Below are 22,190 nucleotides of genomic sequence, written 5' to 3' on the forward strand. Positions count from 1 at the left end.
AGCCAAGGTTGAGGCTGTAATGCAGTGGGAAGTACCGATGAATGCATCAAGGATTCGTAGCTTCTTGGGCTTACCGGGCTACTATCGGAGATTTATCCAGGATTTCTCCAAGATTTTTGTGCCATTGACCCTCTTCACCAAGAAAAATGTGACTTTCCGGTGGGGTGCAGATCAACACATGGTTTTTGAGTCCCTAAGGTGGAGTTTATGCAAGGCTTCGATTCTAGTTCTTCCTGAGTGATTAGATTATTTTGTGGTGTAACGTGACGCGTCGATCTCAGGGTTAGCGTGGTACTGAGGTAGAGGGGGCATGTGATAGCTTAAGCCTCGAGACAATTAAAGCCTCATGAGGCAAATTACCCTACTCATGACCTAGAATTGGGGGCAGTGGTGTTTGCCATCAAGATTTGGATGAACTATTTATATGTAGTGCGATTCAATATATATACCGATAGCAAGAGACTGAAGTATCTGATGGATCAATAGAACCTCAATATGCGACACAGGAGGTGGTTGGATGTGCTAAATGATTATGATTTTCAGATTCTATACCACCAAGGTAAGGCCAACGTGTTGGCCGATGCATTGAGCCGAAAGACGGCGGGGTCCCTGATTAGGGAAATTTATATAAGGATGACCGTGATTTCGTCTTTGCTGGATATGATCAGGGAGGCCCAGGTCGAGGGGGCGAAGAAGTAGAACTGGAAGATAGAGAAAATTCAGGGACAATATCCTTTGTCTGTCAAGGATAGTAGTGGCCATTTGACTCAGTGTGGCCGAGTATGGGTACCAGTAACAGGGGGAGTAAAACAGAGGTTATTAGAGGAAGCGCACAAGTCCAGGTTCTCTATACACCCATGAGCTATGAAAATGTATAGGGACTTGAGGCTGAGTTATTTGTGGCCCTGCATGAAGCGGGAGATCTCATGCTTCGTGGAGCAGTGCTTGACCTGTACGATGGTTAAGGCCGAGCATCAGCGGCCTCATGGCAAGGTTCATCCACTACCCATTCCCAAGTGGAAGTGGGTGGAAATCACCACGGACTTCATCATGAAGCTACCCATGATGGCGAGGGGTGTAGACGCTATATGGGTGATCATAGATAGATTGACGAAGAGTACCCACTTCATTCCAATTAACGAAAGTATATCTGCGGAAAAGTTAGAAGATATATATATATATATATATATATATATATATATATATATATACATATATATATATATATATATATATATATATATATATATATACACGAGTTAGGGACGTCCGGTTACCTTCCAGATTTTCAAAGAATTCCATCAGGAGTTAGGCACTCAGTTACATTTCAACACTGCGTACCACCCTCAGACCGAAGGTCAGAGTGAGAGGATGATCCAAACATTGGAGGACATGCTTAGAGAATGCGTTATGGATTTTGGAGTGAGTTGGGATACATACCTCCCACTAGCAGAGTTCTCGTATAACAACAGTTATCATACCAGTATCGATCGGGCTCCATTCGAGATGTTATATGGACGGAGGTGTAGTACCCCGGTGTGTTGGGACGAGGTTAGGCTTCGGGTTATGGGGAGTACTAAGCTAGTGCTTAAGACTACCGGACTGATTCAGTAGGTGGGTGGCCAGTTGCGAGTCGCGCAGAGCCTTTAGAAAAGTTATGCTAACCGGCGGCGTTCGGACCTCGAGTTTTAGGTAGGGGATTTTGTATTGCTAAAGGTGTCACCCTGGAAAGGGATTATCAGGTTTTAGAAGAGGGTTAAGTGGGGCCCCGGTTTATAGGCCCATTCAGGATCATGGCCTGAGTGGGCATGGTCACATATCGTTTAGAGCTTATAAATGAGTTTAGTCAGATTCATCACACCTTCCATGTGTCCAAATTTCGGAAGTGTGTTTCTGACAAATCCACAGTTGTTTCCTTGGATGACATTCAGGTGGATGGGAGATTCAATAATATGGAGAATCCGGTCGTCATCTTAGATAGGAAGACGAAGGGTCTTTGGAAAAAGGAAGTGAAGTTGGTATAGGTGCAATTGTAGCACTGAAAAGGCTTCGAATGGACTTGGGAGCCGTAGGAGGAAACGCGGGAGCATTATCCCGATCTATTCACAACTATGGACTTTGAGGACGAAGTCTAGTTCAAGTGGCGGATAGTTGTAACAATCTTGATCAGGTATGACATTGTAGCCCTTGAAGAGTTAATAATATGTCACAAGAGACCCCTAAGTAAGGTTGGCGTACATATAAGTACTCTTAGTGTACCTGGCAAGGAGCATCGCGGAGGGACAGCACGTATGTTGGGTGTACATAGAGTACGCCGAGCGTACGTTCCAGGATGTTCAAACCCTAATGTTTGGACTTGAGACCTATATAAATGCCCTTAACTCCTTTGAGCCTCACCCTTAACAGCCTCCCTCACCTTCAAACAGCTCTGAAAACCCTAATATCCTTTGTGAGTTCATTTTGAGCATTGAGAGTGAAATTGTGGTCCTTTTGGTGTTCATCCAAGAAAAAGGAAGTGGTCAAGGAAGCTTGGAGTGTCTTTGGCTTCAAGAATCTACATATAGTCGACCTTGAGATGTTTCTGGGTAAAAAGATTGATTCTTTATACTCAAAACTCTAGATCTAGTTAGGGTTTCTAGTTTGGTCCCTTTTGTTGATTTTGGACCTTTTCTTGGGAGTTAAGCAACTCCAAAGAACGAAAATGTCAGATCTGAGGTCCCTTAGTCCTGTTTTAACACAAAAATGGAGTCTTGGTGGAAGTGATGGCCTCATGCATGGGTTAATGACCTTGGAATGGCATTAATGGGGGTGTTGAGTGTTTATGAAGCATGCAAAGGCATAAAGTTGCCATGTTTATGCCTTACGACGTATTAAATAATTCAGATCTGGCTTTTGGATGTAATCGAATCGGGTATTAAGCACTTAATGGAGAAAGTGCTTAACCTGGTTGTATGTTGGGTGTAACCCAGTGTACACTGCACGTAGTCCGAAATCCAAGTACGTCGCGCGTACCAGGATAGTACAACGAGCGTACGTAGTGCAGTTGAGTCGAATCTGTTTTGGGCCTTTGAGCTATTTAGGCCTTATTGGATTATTGGGCATAGTGTATTCTGTGAATTATGGACTATTTTATCTTTTATGGGCCAAGGATTTATTGGTTGGGCCTTATTGGGCCTGATGAGTTGAGAACTCATAGATCGATTAGATCTTCAACAGGTTAAACATTAAAACAAACAAATAAATACTACGAACAGATGATAGAATCAAAATATAGCTTAATGATTCAAGAATAGTCATGCCTCAGCAGAGCTCGACGAAGAACTTCCATTATAGAGGCGAGCTAGGGTTTGTAGTACAATACTTAGAATAATAAATGTAAGCGATCAATCACAAAGGATGCATGCATGCACCTTTAAATACTAAAACCCTAAACAAAATAAACACGGTTGCGCAGGCCCAAACTGGTAACAAAACTGGGCCAACTAACGAGCCCTAGACGCAACAAATTTTGTCAAAACAATCCCCCTTTGCGTTAATAAGGGGCCAAACTTCACTTCGGTTGATTCGATTCAACACGCTTCACCACTTGAACAACTTGGGAATGATAGCGAACAGGACGTGACGAAAATTTATATACCATCTAATCATGTTAGTGAAATACTTCTTGTCATCTTCACTGTTTTGCTTGCACCTATGAATGATATCAAAAACATGTTCCAAGAAAGTTGTAGTGAAAAGATGTTTGTCAACTAGAGAGAACAAACAATTTTGACCCCCGCCTCTGGTGAACATTACAGATTTAAGCTTTGGATCAATCTTCCCCATCGTCATTCTGTTGATGTCGCTAGCTGAACCAATAGGTAGCACCATTGGCTTCCTTTTAAGGACCGAAGCAATTTCTTGATCCATCTTTTCCACTTCTAGAATGTAAAACACCAGCATTCTCTTGAGGTGATCAATAATTGGCACACATTCAGCTGGATTGGTGAGCAAAAAGTTGTATAGCAAAATCCAGTCTTGGGGATTGAGATTTGGTAGATCAGTCAGAGAAATTGTATACTCTGAGTTAGTCGAACCTCTGGTCACCTTGAATTTAACATTGATGAATTTTCCTGTTGCAGTTTGTTTGAGAACCCTGACAGAAGTTATCTTTTGAGCGCTCCATGTAAGAGACTGAGGCTAAGCAAACTCAAGATAAAACTTAATCAGATCCTTGTCGACTTTTGGATGAGGATCGGGAACTTCACCAATGGGAAGGAAGCAGTGAAAGATAAATGCCTTTCGAGTTATAGGCATGTCAAACTGTGAATCTCTAGAGTTCTCATAGTCTAGATACACAACCGGCTCAAGCCAATGTGTTCTTGGACAATAGCTTCCATAACCATCTTTTCCAACGACCAAAAAGGAAAAAGCAATTTCCTGCTTTCTAAAAGATTGTGAGCTTCTTTCATTTTTCTCTCTTTCTCTTCTACTTCCTTAGCAGCCTTAGCATTGAGATCAAGTTCCCTATCCCTTTTCTTTCGCTTTAGAGCCTCTACAATGGTCTCTTCTTCTTCGTCACTCTCTACTAGAATACCTTTTCCCTTGTCCTTCACACTAGGATCCGAAGCTTCATTACCCTTTAGTCCTTCAGTGGTGACTTTCGGTGGAACAATTGTGCTTGTAGGAGGTGGTTGGGTAGTGCTAGTAATCCATTCTCCCCCTTGTTTTGGAGGGACAACAGTCTCCGAAACACCCTCGATGCGACTTAACAAGTTGATGGTAGGGCAAAGCTTTTCACCAAGAGAGCGTCAGACAGAAAAATTGAGAAAGGAGTCTTGAGTTTCCAGAATGTTTGAGAGAAGGTCATGAACATCGGAAACACAAATTTTGATGACGGTCCTCTCAGAGAAAAGGTAATCAATCTCTTTGTTCGCTTGAGAAAGTTGTAAGGACTTGGTCTTTAGATGAGTGGTTTTGAGACCTAGTACATCCATGATTTTGTTTTCCATGGCCAATTCGCCTTGAAGCTTCTGGAGAAGCTCATTGATAGAGGTTTGTAATGTATCATTATCTATTTGGATAGTTTGACGCATGGTGGAAAAGTGCAGTTTCTCAGTCTCAAGAGACGCAACAAGCTTTTCCACTGTGGAGTTAACTTTTTTTACATTTGACTCCGCTGCACCCTATAATGACTCTAGAAAAATGTTAGCATTATTAATTAGTTTTTCGACTTTTTAGGTCACTTCTTTGCAGGCATGGGTGGAGGCATCAACAACCTTGGTTGCCTTAGAGATTGAAGCATCATGATTTTTTACAAAGGTGGCCATCATAGCCTCACTACAGCCTCTGAAAATGTGTGTTGTGAATAAGAGGAAGATGCCAAAAGTTTGTCAAGCTTATCGTGTAATTCCTTGAGGTGCCTCTTAGTTACTGGAGCATCATCATCATCATCGCTCTACACCCTGTAAGGACTATAGTAAAAGGTATCGAAATCAACATCCTCACCACCAACAATGGTATCGGTTTTTATGGAGTGGGTAGGGGAAAGTGGTTTGGATGTAACTGATGGGTTTTGGTCATAAGAATATCCTATGTGCTCATACAAACCCTAATGCTTGAATCTAGGTTTCTCTATTATACATGCAATTTATCCAAGACTATAAACCCTAATTCTAGCATATTATAATCGATATTAACATAATAATGGGTTTAAGATATTACCTTGATTGTTATGTAACAATAACAATCTCGAATCCTTCTTGTATTCACTTTAGAAAGCTTAGAGTCACAAATGTCACTCCTCTAATGGTTCACAAACACCAAGAGCAAGAGGATGAAGAGGAGAAGAGAAGGAGGCTGCCCAATACCGTCCAAAACCCTAGAAGGAAGCTTGTCCACGTTTTTGGGGCTTAAGGGTCCTATATATACATGTAGGCTATTAGGGATTTAAACTAGGAAACCCTAATCTGACTGCTTAAACCCTAAGCAGCCCATGGATTCCTTCCCTAGAGGCCTTGGACGATTTCTTATGGATTTCCCCATATAATTTGTCCAACCTTATATAATAAGGTAATCCATAGCCCAATTGCAGTTATCTTATAATTACAATTCCAGTCCCGTAAGTTTAATTAATCTCTTTTAGCCATAAAGTTAATTATCAATTAATTCTTGACTAATATTAATTAAACAATATGATTTCTCCTTTAATATATTATTCCCATAATATATTAATAAATCATATTTAATCCTTTCTCTCCATATTCATCCTATTAGGTTGCTTTGGTGAAGGCAACCCAAAAGGACCATGCACCATCGGGTCAAGTACATACCAAAATAGTTATGGACTTAGACACTAATCCAACAGTAACAGGGGTTTCGGGTGCTGAAGTACGAACCCCCGTATCAGATACGTTGGTCTGAACTCCAGTAGTGGTTGTGGTTGTAGCCTAAGAGTAAGAATGTGAATGGTAGAGGAGGGTTGATATGTGATGATAAGAGAAATAGGAGGAATGGAAATAGTTGGATGAGAGGGTTCTTGGGAGCGAAATGATACCTCTGGTGTAGGCTAACAAGGTGGTGAGGCTCCACAAACTGAACCGTCATCATCTGAGCTTTCGCTCTCTGATTCGCTTTGAACGATGGGTTGATGACCAGAAGGCTCGTATTCTGAGTCTGAATCACTTGAAGATGCAATAATAAGTTCCCGAACTGCTTTCTTGACCTTCTTCTATGTATGCTGGGAAGGAGCCACCTTCTCAAACTTTCGCTTCATTGGAGTATGTACCTTTGAGATTTTAACTCCGTTATCCCCCTTTTTTGTTGCTTGCTTTTTGCCCCTCCTAGTAGGTTTATCTGCTTCTTCAATAGACCTCGCCATATCTGGAGTGAGTTCCCTTGGACCAGATGAAGGGAGCTTCTTGTACTCTCGAATGATCTTGCTTTCAGCGGATACACAAGTGTATATTGACTCTGGAATAGAGCCAATGAAGAGATATTTGGAGGGATCAATAACAATTATCTTTGTGGTGTGAAACGTAGCGATGAAGGAGAGCAAATAATTTTTCATGACCGGAACATGAAAGCGGTCCATTGCCTATTGAGTGACAATGTCTAGGGCACATGAAATATTTGTGTGGTAAGAAGTAGATGACAAAATTTGTACCAGTTGAAGCCATAAAATCAAACCAAAATCTAGGCTGATACCATGGTACAACCCATAAAGCAGAGTCATAAAAGACTTGCTAGCACCGTCTGAGCCTGTACTGCGTTCTGAAAGACTTTTGAAAAGCAGAGTGAACAGCCATTCCATTGAGGAGGAAGGCACGATTTCTTGACCTTGGTTATAGTAGTTAGGGTTTCAGTATACCCCATGTTGTAGAACATAGAAAAGAGCTGACATGTGGAGATGGAATCCGGATTCACCACGAATTCGTCATAAGAAAGCCCTAGTAGCGAGCAGATTCGGTTCTTTGAAATTGAAGCCTTGTGGTTCAGAATTTCAAAGTAAATATTTTCAATATCTTTATCGTAAGTAGTAGTGGTGTAGATTGTTGAAAGGCATACCATGGGAACGACTTTGACGGTTGATAGAGTGTTAACCAGTGGGGAATATTTGAGACATTCCACCACTTGAACCATGTAAGGATTGTAGATGAACGGTGCTAGATCAATCAGCAAGTTTTCATTGGGCTTGATTGAGAGAAGAGTGGAGCGGGCAGAGGTTTCTTGAGCTGAAGATGAGTTTGCCATTGTTGGAGCTTGAAGAAGAGGAAGATGAACAGTAAATACCGAATCGCCTTCTTGCTTGAGAGAGTTAAAGATTGAAGAAGAATAAGATCATGGCAATCAAATCTCTTATATACGATCATGTGGAGAGAGAAAAATCCAGAACAATGATACCACCTTTATTGGAAACGATGCCTAAAACGGTGGGATTTGACAATAAGTAGCCCGAGTAAAGTAGGGTATGATGCATGACTGGGTGATGGTTCAAAAGCACACGCCTTTCCATACTTATCCTATTTTTCAATATTTACACTCGATTGAACTTCTTGCTGACTCACCCCTTTGTACCTTTAAGGGAATCATTATCGCCATAATGAACTAAAGCAAAATGCTAACTCTTCACTTCGTTTGAAAATAACGACATTACTTCCTTAGAAACCAAAGCTACATATTTAGGAATATCTTGTGAGTAACTAAACTAGACTTTTGGAAAATCCAAGACTTTCGTGCATGATAGTGTCAAAGATAAAGAAATAAATCAAATTGTTTGTGGGATATTGTGATGTCATTCAAGACATACAGCGGTGGATCCTGGGCACGAATCTCTTCCTATAAAGTCATGACAGACTTTCAAGTGCTTGTACGGATTCCCATTGAATTATGATCAAATACTTGTTAAGAAGCATTGAAAGGCATCTTTTATATATAAGGCGATTAAGGGTGGCTTATACTTCAATTCAGGTTTTGATACTTGACATAATACCAAAAACAGAACAAAGTACTTTTGAGACCAATGTAGCCTTTTAAACAAGTAGGTTTGGATAATTTTAAAGTGACTAGGTGATTATGAGGAATCCCAAAAAAAATGAAATTGGATCTTATGGGAAGAAACATCTTAGTGGAAGATAATTTCATAAAGATCACTCAAAAATAAAGAGAGAATTCATCTGGGTAACAAGTAATAGCTTGAACATTGTAGTGTTCACCATTAATTCATTCAAGGTATTAGATTTTGGGTTCCACTCAGCACATGGTAAACGTATCTAAGATCATGAACATAGAAATTGTGCAACCATAAACCTCAGTGGTAATTGCTGAGAGTCTCAAGGGTTACTATTGTGAGACGAAACATGATGGAGAAGAATGAGGTTGTTAAAGAGAAAATGTACCCCTGCTATAACATTGGACCAAGTAGAAAAACTCTTAACTAAATTTGAAGAAGAGTAAGGTAGCTCATGATTAGAGTGAATTTGACATCCTAATTGGGAAGACATGATTGGTATTTATCAAGTCATTAAGGCTTCACTCAAAATCGTTGGAGGCTTGGGTCAACATACAGCAGCATGCTTCTACGGACACTTAGCTAATACAAAGATAAAGAATTATACATGCCCGAATTCCATCATTGACAACCGCCCTTATACACGAATTAATGAATACTGAAGTAAATTGAAGTAAAATTGAAGAAAATATTTTGAATTAAGATTTGATTTTTCTGAAAAGAAATAAAAAATAAAAAAAAAAAAAGAAAAATAGTTTTGGATTTTATGATTTCAATTTTCTGAAAAGAAATAAAAACAGAAAGAAAAAATATTTTTGGATTTTATGATTTGAATTTTCTGAAAAGAAATAAAAACATAAAGAAATTTTTTTTTTGGATTTTATGAACATAAAAGGAATAAATTATGAGAAAAGATAGTGTACATACCATACAACCAAAACCATCATTTGGAGATAAGAGGCAAACCGAGCCCATGAAGACCGAACCTAAAATGGACCGATCATTCAGTTCATTTCACTTCCAATTTTTATTGAGGCGAAAGTGATTCCGGTACATATTCAGCTTCCATCATTCCTAAGCCTTGTAGGATTTTATTAAAACTTGTTTCAGGCAAGGCCTTAGTAAAGATGTCAGCCAATTGATCAGAGGTTCTTACAAAATGAATTTTTACATTGCCATCTTCCACATGATCCTTGATAAAGTGATACCTTAGTGCTATGTGTTTGGTCTTTGAGTGTTGCACTGGGTTACGACATATCCTAGTTGCACTTTATGAGTCACAATATAGTGGGATTTTCATCATATTTAGGCCATAGTCTCGAAGTTGACTTTGTATCCAAATGACCTGAGATGTGCACGATGTTGTGGCGATATATTCTGCTTCAATGGTGGAGAGAGAGACACAAGTTTGTTTCTTTGACTGCCAGCTATCTAGTTTGCCATCCAAAAATTGGCATCCTCCAGTGGTACTCTTTCTTTCCAGTCCAGATCCTCCAAGATCAGCATCTGAGAAAGCTTGGACAAAGAACCCTGACTTGGTTGGGTATCATAGACCAAGAGAGGATGTTCGCTTCAAGTATCGAAAGGTATTTTTCACAGCTAGGAGGTGAGGTTCACGTGGATTAGCTTAAAACCTAGCACAATATCAAACAGAAAAGATTATGTCTGGTCAACTTGTTGTTACATACATTAGGGACCCTATTATATGAGGATAAAGGGTCATGTCAGCAGTTGGTTTGTCCAATGAAGGTGTCAACTTCGTGCCAAACACCATAGGAACCTTTACTTTTGAATCTCCCATCATTCCAAACTTGGCAAGAAAGGTTTTTGTGTAGGCATCTTGTTTAATAAAAATACCTTCGGGTCCCTATCTAACATTCAACCAAGGAAAAAGTTAATAGGACTCATTGAGCTCATTTCAAGTTTAGTTTCCATCAACTTCCTAAACATGGTTGTTAAGTTAGGATTTGGGGAACCGAAGATGATTTCATCAACATAAATTTGAACAATCATAAGATGGTCACCCTCTTTCTTACGAAAGAAGGTTGGATCAACCGAACCTTGTTTAAATTTTGACAATTTGATAAATCTAGTTAGAGTTTCATACCATGCCGTTGGTGCTTGCTTGAGACCATAGACAGCCTTGTCCAGAATGTAGCAGTGATCTAGATACTTCTCATTCACGAAACCCGATGGTTTCTCTATATACACCATCTCTTCAAGTTCTCCATTTAAGAAGGAATGCTTCACATCCATTTGGTATACTTCAAAGTTCTTGTGTGAAGCATAGGCGAGAAAAACACGGACCGATTCTAGCCTTGCTACTGGAGCGAAGGTCTCTTTGTAATCTATGCCTTCTTCTTGATAGTAACCTTTTGATGGTTTTTTAAGCACTACATCATTCCTATGGTGTACATGCAAACCGTAATAGCATTTGGATCTAGTTTGTCTAATGAACGTGCAATTTGAATATCCAAAGCTATAAACCCTAGATCTTGCATATAATTAATCATATTAACATAAAATAGTGTTTAGATCTAACCTTTGATTGTTATATAGCAATAAAAATCTAATCCTTCTTGTAATTGGCTTCAGAAAGCTTAGCGCCTCAAGTGTTGCACCTCTAATGGAGTCACAAACACCATAAGTAATAAGGATGAAGAGGAGAAGATAGGAGGAAGCCATAAAATGTCCAGAAACCCTAAGGAATCATTTTTTTTTACGTTTTTGGGGCCTTAGTGGCTCCATATATAGTTAGGACATTAGGGTTTTCAACTAGGAAACCCTAATTTGACTACTTAAGCCCTAAGCAGCCCATGTACTCCTTTTAGAGCATCCCATGGACATATTCCTTATGGGCTTCCCATAGAATTCATCCAACCTATATTCCAAGGTGATCCATAGCCCAAATAAAATTATCTTATAATTACACTTCCAGTCCCCTGAGTTCAGTTAATCTCTTTTAGCCATAAAATTAATTCTTAATTAATTCTTGACTAATATTAATTAAACAATATGATTTCTCCTTTAATAAATTATTCTTATAATATATTAATAAATCATAATTAAACCTCTCTCTCCATAATTTATCCTACAAGTTGCTATGGTGAAGGCAACCTAAAAGGACCATCCTCATAATCAGGTCAAGTACATACCAAAATAGTTATGGACATAGACACCAATCCAACAGTCTCCCACTTATATAAGTCTAATAACTATTTTGCATAACTTCAGAGCCTGATCAGAAATCGTAGCTTTCAAAAGACGTTGTCAACTCTAATCTTATTAGATACGCGTGTACTTTAGATAAGGGATCATATATTCCTCCATTCTAGATATTGTATAGACTGAGATATGGATTTTAATCATTCTCTCTATATTGTTTCCCGATATCCGATTTATGACAACTGACTACAATTGAACACATCAACTTAGTCTCGGCTTGGCCAAGCGCTTAGGTCTCAACACTAAATCATCGAGGGGCCCACAAATATCGCTTTTATCCCACTTTGGGTAAAATGAATGGATAAAGTTCGACTCAAATGCTTGCTTGCACCTACTGATCGAGTCACACACAACAATTAGTTTTATAACACCAAGTTACTGGTGCGTTTACTTATCATCAATGTGCAACTGACTAGCAAATAATAACTCAAATGTCTCGGTTTCAAGAATATACAATATTATCATCTCACAATCACTCACAATAAAATCCATGAAGCGATTCAAGTGAGCGTGGGTTTAATCCAATACTTTAATATTATTAAAGCACTCATGAACTCAGCAGCAAGCTTATGCTATGTCTAAACACTTTAAACAATCTATAAACATATTCATGACCGTCTCTCCTCATACCTACTTCCAACGTATGACTGACTGTGGATGTTCGAATAAACCAGTTATTCTGGAAGTCAAAACATGCAAAATTTAAACACAATAATAATACTTAATCCTATATTGACCAAAAACATTTGAGTGTAAATATAACACTTTTATTTAACCACAATACTGATTACTTATTATTTATTATTTACTGTTTCAGAAAATCAACTTATTACTTGAATTACAACAATAGCTATCCCATGCACCAAACATGCACACTATGTGTTCCTATGGACCATGCTTTGTGAAATAGGTCAATTGAAAACTTTTCTAATGATGCTCATTTCACCATTCCTAATCCTCATCATTAGTGTAGGAACACAAGGTCCTTTCCACTACTAGAATATGTTAGATTCTAACATTTTATGCAACGAGCCTTTCGTAAAGTCATAGCACAAAAGTCACCAAGACTTGGGCAATGAAACTTCAAGGTTCTCTATCAGAAATTATTACAAAACAATTCTATAGATGTGATTTCTCTCACTCAAAGTACATTCCTTTGAACATCCTTTTGCATAAAATTTTCTAATCTAGACATAAATTCTTAATTTTGCAACTCCCAATATGGAAACATTTCCATATTTTCCATATGACAACTCATTCTTAATAGAATCTTATTTATTAATAATAATGTCGATATGATCCATCCAGTACCATACTTCCAACTACTCACAAGAGATCAATCCTCAGCGAACTTTGGATCGTCCTTTGATAGTTGTTTAATTATTTTACTCAAAACCGATTCTAGTCCCTTTTCCCTCTTAATGCACTATGCATTTGGAAAATTTTAGAATGGTCAAACATTATAGCATATGCATCGATCCTATACCCGAAGCATATGGGACACGATTCATAATATCTTACATAAAGACGTGATACTTTACCAGTCTTTTGCCATAACATTTTTGTTAGCCATGTTCTCACAATTTGAACTACAAACAGGGATACCGTAATCATAATCGAATTTGAGAACGTGCTAGGTATCCATGACTAATTTTTATTAGCATTTCTCAATTTAAGCTTTTAGATTTTAAAACAAAGTACAATATTCTCTCCCTTAATTATAGTAAAACAACTTTTCAACCCTTGCGACGTTGCAAAGTATAACTCTTTTTTTCTATAATTAATATTACTATCTTGCAATACTTACCATAATAATTATGCTCCCACAAACATGATGATTATTTTCTTATTGGCATAACACTTATGCTCCCACTAGCTTTGACATGTATTCAGAAAACAGCTGAACTTCTAGAAAACAATGCTTATTAAATTCCTTAAGTTCATATTTCTAATACTATATGTTGTGATAATCCTTTATCTAAGCTTCTTAAACTCATACGCCTTCTCTTAGATAGCTTATGTGTGTCTAAACAATTTTACAACTCATGTTACTAAGTCTCAAAATGTTCAGGCTAATTGCCAAATCTCACAAATCGAACTATGAAGAGGGATGTCATAATCATAATCGAATTTGAGAATTCAGTTTTCACAATTGATATCTTCTTAAAATATCTCTTATTGAAAGCATTTCCTCACAATCATTTTCACGAATGGAGAGAAACCTTATGACACTTATATTTTATAGCGTATATGTTCCTATCCATGTAAATTTTTCATAACAACAATCATAAGACAATGTTTGTGAAAAATCCAACTCATATGGATTGAACTTGTTCAATCTTAATTTCTAGCCTCATGGCAGCACGAGTGCCCACCATTGCTTCCAAGTTGTTAAGCAGCTCACCCTTACCAATCAATGTACTTTCCATTGATGAGACTTGGGAGGAGAGTCAAACTTTTGATCATGGCTCTTACTTGGTTGAGAGCTGAAATTATTTTCCCTTCGGTTCCTCTTATTGGTTGATCTAGGACCGAAACCATTCGTTTGGTTTCTCTCATCCTTAGGACTGGAACTCCTCTTTTGGTTGCTATGCCTTTTTGGACCGAAATTATGTTTTCGGTTGTCTTGATTTTGAGGACCGAAACTCTTCTTTTGGTTGTCTAGATTTTCAGGACCAAAACTCTTATTTCAATTGTCTAGATTTTGAGGACCGAAATTCTTCTTTCGGTTGTCTAGATTTTGAGGACCGAAACTCTTCTTTCGGTTGTTTTCATTGTGTTGAACATGAGAAGCTGAGTTTACTTTTGCATCTCCCTTTGACATAAAAGTCTTTTCATATCGAACGTAATTAGGGGTTTGAGACTACCAAAACTATTTTCTTTCAGTGAGACTATTCCTGTATCTCAAAGTACGCTGATGCTTTCTCTTTAACACCAGTTTTGGAGTTCTGTGGATGTTGGCCTTTTTCTGCGATCTTGGAGCATGAGTTTCACTCTTTAGAGAAGAGGTTTCAACCTCGTAAGGGCATTAAGACCATAGCATATTACATGAAAGCGCCGCTTTCTCTGTGCTTGACGCCCTAACCAGTTCGTCTGAAGCATTTTTAGTACCACATGTGCTTGGCACATCGAATCGTGTAGGTTCATTGAGTAGTTTTGCCACATACCTACCTTTTACCCTCCATGATGTTTTGTTAGACATACCTTCTACTTCATCGGCATTATCAATTGGTGCTGACCAGAAGAACTCATAACAACCATCAGCATTGTCTTCTTCTACTAACGCTATCAGTTCGGTTGTCTATTGCTGAGTAACTCCCTTAAATGTATAAACTTGATTAGGAGTTTTTTGGACCTTTTGATATATAACAGCCTTTTCCTTGAGTACTTTAGTCTTGTTTTTGGATAAACAAGGGAACTCAATAGAAGTTTCTGAAATAAGATTTTTGTTGGTTTCGGGTTCGCTCTTAACAAATTTGGAGCAGTCCACCTCATCTTCTACAGATATTCACTCAAATCATCATCCTCATTGAATTCAGAAGTTTTTTCAAGATCAATTTTTATTTTCTGAACTCAATTTGGCATTCAAAGAGTCAAATTTATGTACAGTTTGGGTTTTGATTTTCAGTTTGTCATTTTCATCCAAAAAAATTTTGAGCATGTCCTTATGGTCTTTTGACTTTATGAAGGACTCTATTTTGTCAAGACTAATTTTTTAAGCGGGAGATATATCATAAGAAGAAACAATGTTTTCACAGTTATGTGCATCGGCATCGATTTCATCCTCCTTTAACATAAGGAAAGGTAAAATCGTACGATGTATTTTCTTCACATGTTAGATCATATTCAGAAATATCTAAATCTTCTTCTTCTTCAGCAGCAGCAGCATTCTTTCGTTTGGAGATTAGAGCTAAGTACCCTATCCTAGAAACCACATTCTTTTCTTTAGTCACCTCACTCTCATGTGACTTTAATATTCCCACCAGTTTTGCCAGAGAATAAGCCTTGAATTGTTCGTGTGCCTTCATAGTAGTCACTATAGCGATCCATTCGGGTCTAAGGCCATTCATGAATGTGACCTTCTGTTCAATGACTTTCCTTTCAATCCCTTGCTTTATCATCTTACTAAGAAGATGATTAAAGGAATCAAAGGATTGAATAATCTTCTCTTCAGGCTTCTGCTTGAAGTCACCAAATTCTAAGAGCAACAATGTTTGGATTGAATGCTCAAGATATTCATCTGTAGAATACAGTTCGTTCAACCTCTCCCATATTTCTTTCGCCGTTGTGCATGAGCTTACCAATCGAAATGTATCCGACTATTGCACTAAAACTTTTCCTTCTCATCTTCGGGTATATCTTTTACATCATTGACGAGTTGATTATACTCCTTTTGCGTTTTAACAATTCTTGATGTACTTGAGTAAGCGAATGGACCTACAGTAATCACCTCCCAGATCAAGTATCCATTGTCTTCTGAAACAATCACGTAGTCTTCAAAATGATGCGTACAGACCTCATAGTCTTGAGTGTATAATATAGGAATCCTTGTCGTCGATCCTATACTATTGGAGATATTGATTGGGTTTGTCTGAGAATCTTCCATGGACATGATGATGTTTGTCCAAAAACCTATTTAAGACCAGACTTGTAAATAACATTAGGGTAAGATCAGTTATTAAATAACTACGTCAATAGCTGATGACGGCTCTAACAAGGTCGATCAAAGCGGAAAAACCCTGAGATCTTCTTTAACATAACAGATGTGTATGGATTACACAGTCTCCTGCTCTCATACTAATTGATGAGTTGAGAACTCTTAGGTCGATTAGATCTTTAACAGGTTAAACATTAAAACAAACAAATAAATACTGAGAACACATGATAGAATCAAAATATAGCTTAATGATTCAAGAATATCCACGCCTCAGCAGAGCTCGACGAAGAACTTCCACTATAGAGGCGAGCTAGGTTTTGTAGTACAATACTTAGAATACTGAATGTAACCGATCAATCACAAAGGATGCATGCATGCATCATTATATACTAAAACCGTAAACAAAATAAACACTGTTGGGCAGGCCCAAACTGGTAACAAAACTAGTCCAAGGAACGAGACCTGGTTGCAAAAAATCTTGTCCCAACAGGGCCAAGAGGCCCGTTACTAATTTCGAGCCCAATAGCAAGGGAAGGATAACTGGGCCTCATGGATGGGTATGGAGTTTAGGTTTTCCTTTGACTAATCTAAGTTCCAAACATTGATTAATACTATTATTCAGCTCGGGAGGTTTCAGACTATTAGGAGAGCAGCTTTTGCATTCAACAGACAAAGGTGAGTCCTCTCACCTTATTAATAGGTCTAAGGCACCAAGGCCGACCCATTATGTGATCATAATATATGTGTTAGTTATTCTTTGTTTGACATGCTATATGATTGTGTGTTTTGTATGGAAGACCATGAGAGAGCCCACCGCACTTGGATGTAAGACCATGAGGAGAGCCCATGGCTTTCCTATCAAAGACCATGGCAGATCGCATGGCACTAAGGTGTAAAACCATGTGGGGAGCTAATGTGCACAAAAGTACCCACTAATTTTAATATTTATAACCTAACAAACTAAGACTAACTATGCACTTATAGGCAGTGTACCTAGTCAGATTACAGTATAGCTTTGGTAAGTCGGGTGTCGATCACAGGGAACGGTGTTACTAATTAATCTACTTACTATTAAATTAACCTAATTTATTAACAAAATTAATAAGGGGTTTTATCTGGTTTTGCAAGATCAGATGAGCTTAAATCAAATTTAATAAAAACACACTCTTGCTTAGTTGAATCCACTTCTTCCTTATGGCTAGCTAATGATTATGGGTTATTAAGTTGGTTTTTAGTTATATTAGTAATTTAGTTCTATCTTACCAATAAGTAACTAATTCATGTCAAACCATGTATGTTCACACATAATTAAACACAGAACTAATTATGAATGTAGATATGTTATGTAAGATTTGTTGTATAAACGCAATTATGGTCACAATTCACGTTCTCTAGCACAACTAAGATTTATTCAGTCTAATTACTAACTAAGATTGGTCAATCCTAGCTCTAACAATTTAATGTTCACTAAATTATTAGGTAAACAAGTTCATGCAGTTTCATGGTCACTAAGCTACACAGAACATGCAATCTAGCAATTAGATAAACAAATAATAACATGCTAGGTTATACAAATCAAACACAAACAACTCTTACCAACTCAAATTAATCCATAAACATATAACTATTCATAAGTTCAAAGCTTCATCTAGCTAAGCAAAAGTAGCTAGATTTAGCTGCTCATCATAGTAATTAAACTAACACAGCTAAAACTAATGAAAGACATGTTCATAATCAACTAAAATATAAAACTTTACTTCTTTTGGTGTTGAAATCCCTCTTCCAGGACCTTTCTTCTCCTCTGAAACGTCTCCTCCAACTTCTTTTCTTCTCCAAAAGTCCTTTTTATTCGTAATAATAGGAGGACTTATATAATCCTCAAAAACCTGCGTCACGTCGTGGCCAGATGCGCCACGTCGTGGGCTTCAAGTAAAACGTATCCTTCAAGGAAATCCTCCGTGTCGCGATGTTTATCTTCTGGAACACCCGTGCCACGTCGTGGGCTTCACCGCCACATCGTGAATTAAGCTCTTATCATGAATTTATTATTTTCTTGTCTTCCAAGCCTCCCATGTTCCCCATTTTGTCACCTCTGGTCCCTCTCTTTGAAAATCCTTTGTATTGACTGAAAATAACAATTCAAACTCATAAATATCATTATTCTGAACATATTATCAATTTATTAATAAAAATGTACTTAAATACTGCCTAAAAATAAGTATAATTATTGCAATATCAAAATACCCCACACTTAGGCTTTGCTTGCCCTCAAGCAAATTTAAACTTAATTCTTAATTACTAATACTACACAGAACAATCCGACTCTAGTTCAGCCATTATGCCAAAACCTCAACGCATGCATTTGTGTCTAAAATTCTCCTAAAGTACCCCCCCATACTTTAAATACTAACAATCTTCATAAACACTCGCCCACTTTTTCCGAACAATGCTCATTTTATGCAACCCTCCGAATCCATCCTCAGAAAACCTCTTAACCTCAAGGTATTTTTAGTTGAGCAACCTAAGCATACATAATCTAAAATTACAATTTATGATACCACTATGGAGCTTTTTAGGAATTCTTCACTTCCTTAACAATTTGATCTTTGATTTCTTTGAATTCACCACCTTATTTGATTTGATTTCTTGGTATCTTCAACTTTTTGAATTTCTTGGAATTTTGATCTTTTGATCTTCACTTTATTTGCTCCAAAATTCTTCAAACTTTTTCGTAATTCTCTCTTTCTTTTTTTTTTCTTTTACATGTACCTCTCTTTTATTCACTCAAAACCTACATGCTTAAGCAGAGGCGTTCAACCTCAACCTTTATTGGTTAATGATAATAATTTTCCTGGATACATTTCAGGTTTAGGCTACTAAATATATTGCATCCTTCAAACCGAGCGGGGTTATGTTTTTGTTCCATGATTTCACTAAAATAAGGAAAGCCACAAATGCACTATAACGTATATTGGCTCAACTAAACATTTGAACTTTCATCGGATCATCCCGCATAATACTAGCAATTATAGCTCAAATTATTATTACTAGATTCAATTAATAAAAATTTGAATTTTCAAAATTTCCTAGCAATTTACTTTTTCTACCCCTACCCCACACTTATTTCATACAATGCCCTCATTGTATGTATAAAAACAAATCAAAATTAAAGAAAAGGAAGAAAAAGGAACAGACTCCCCTGGAATAGCGGCGTGAGCATCTCAAAAAGTGTGGAAAATGTGCAATTGGACTTCCAAAAATAGAAACGCGGTGTAGAAATGGTTGAATATGTAAATAAACCACGAACAGGACTCGAAACTTCAATTCGTCAAAGTGGATATTTGTAAGGAAAAATGTGGCAATGATAAACTGGATCACGTCGTGGCATATATCTGGACACGTCGTGATATGGGTGGAAACTGCGAACACCAAACTGCTGAACTACTAAAAACTGCAAGAGTGCCACGACGTGGCATAAGGAATCCACGTCGTGGAAACTACGCATCAGTAGAAAATGACTTATTTGCTTTATTTACTCTAGCAGCTTTGACCAATGGCTAACTGGTGTCCGACACTTCTATGCAAATATATTTCCCAATGAGAACCTCTCTCCTAATATACCCCACACTTATCTTGAATTGTGGGTTCGGACTCACGACTCTAAGCTTCCTTGACTAGACAAACACGACTCGAAAGATAACCTTCTATGCTCCTTAGAATTCCAACGCTAATCTGAAAAGTTAGAACAATCCAAAAGAAACAAAAAGTAACATCATAGTTTTAATAAGGTTTTACATCACACACCAAAGTCAAACTAAAAAAACTACTCAAAAAATAGAAAATAAAATCAATCATCATCTTGATCTTGTGCTCCACTTGGCCCTGCCTCATCATTTTGCGGACGCCATAGCTCCTCCCATGTCGGAAAATAGGGATATTATGGTGGCATAGCAGGTGGTCGGGTCACACACAAATGTGAATAAATACCCTCGGTAAGCTGGGTATGGTAAATGGCATGACCCCGTAGATTATCCAAATATGTTCCAACCCGACTCTGAAAAGGGTCGGTGGGTACTCCCTGCACATACTGCGAAGCAGCACGCTCTCGCTCGACTGCACCTCTAGCCCGCACATTTCGACGCCTCGGCCTAGCTGGTGGTTGCTGTCCCGGCTGCACCTCCTCATGCTCGTCATCTATCGGCGGTATAACAAAACAACCCCCGATATTTACCACCGCTCGCATCACACCCAAGACTTGAATGGTCAAGTCTGTGTCCGGGAATCGAGTAAGATTCCTCACAAAGTCATGGGTCAAAATATGATATGACCTAGCTAAGCGAGTAACCAAATTCCCCCCAGTAATCGGGCTCCCAGGCCTAGAATTGACCATTTTCTTCCCCATAAACCTTGCCAACATATAAGGCAAATCACAGCAAACCCCCGGGGTAATAAGAGTCCATAAATAAAATAGATTTTGGATGGGGACCTTGTCACCATGATGCTTGTGATTGATTGAAAACATGATAAGGCGGTGCGAAAATCAGAAAACAGGATTCCGAATTTGTGACTCACTCGAGTCACGAGTGTTTTATTCATGGTTAGAAATGCCTCGCCAAAACTGCACATCCAATGTACCCGGAGCAAAATTCCGCACACATCCAAGCAAGAAAGGGATAAAAAACGGAGATTGCGTCTCCACTTCCGTATAGAGCCCCATACGCCAAGCAAATTCCCGAAGGCTACACTCACGATATACACCACCCAAACGAAAAACAAGTGCTCTATTGTAGGTGGCATCAAGGGTGCGTTCTTCGAAACGTATGGTAGAGAAAAATTCTACCGACAATTCCCGGTACACGGGTTCTTGAATGGTGAATAAATTCCTCCACCCGTGACAAGTAAACGAAAATTGATCTCCAACATAAGTCTTTGACCAATAACGTCCCAGCTCCGCTACCATGCCCACTCCACCTAGCCATCCCCAATCAATAATCGGGGCTATTGCAAACTCCCTATTGTATAACCATCCAAGCCGATTCTCGTAGGTTGTTAGCAATGGTCGGGGAATGTTTTGAGGAAACTGGTATAAAGGATGTATGCTTGTGACATCTATTGGGTCTTCTTCCTCCGGAACAGCTCGTCGTGGTCCCATTTCAAACTCGGGTTGCCTCCCGAGAAGCGCTTCTTTTTTCTTGGAGTCTTGATCTGGACTCCGTGCCTTCTACGTTGAATCTTCGGAAGAGTCCTCCACCAAGTTCTTTTGTTCCTTGAACCGACTTTTGTAAGCTTGAACTCTCCTTTTATACGCCTTCTTTGAATTCTCCTTTTTAGCTTTTCCCTTTACTTCAAGCTTGCGTTTTGTGCCCTTGGTTGTCTCCTTGTACTTTATGTCATTCTCTTCTGCTTTCTCCACCGGCCTTGTTACTCTTGAAGTGACCTCCTCTTCATCACTTGTTATTTCCTCATCCTCTTTGCTTACCCAAGAAGGCGGGCTCTTGTAAGCTATGACTTCAATCAAATATGGAACAGATGCCTTTGGTTTTGTCATTTTGACTTGATGAACTACCTTTATCTCTTCTTCAATAAGCTTTTCCAGTTCTTCAACTTCATTCTCTTCATTAATTGTGAACACCTCTTCTTTATTTTCTTGAAAGTCATCCTTTATCCCAAAGACTTCTTGTTCATCTCCAACCCTCAAAGTTAGCTTCGATTCGCGGATATCAACAAGGGCACCAGCAGTGTTGAGCAATGGCTGACTTTGGATTATCAGAACATCTGGATCTTCTTTCATGTCCAAGACTACAAATTCTATTGGAAAAA

The sequence above is a fragment of the Lactuca saligna genome, chromosome 7 (assembly GCF_052625555.1).
Source record: "Lactuca saligna cultivar CGN05327 chromosome 7, ASM5262555v1, whole genome shotgun sequence".
NCBI lineage: Eukaryota > Viridiplantae > Streptophyta > Magnoliopsida > Asterales > Asteraceae > Lactuca > Lactuca saligna.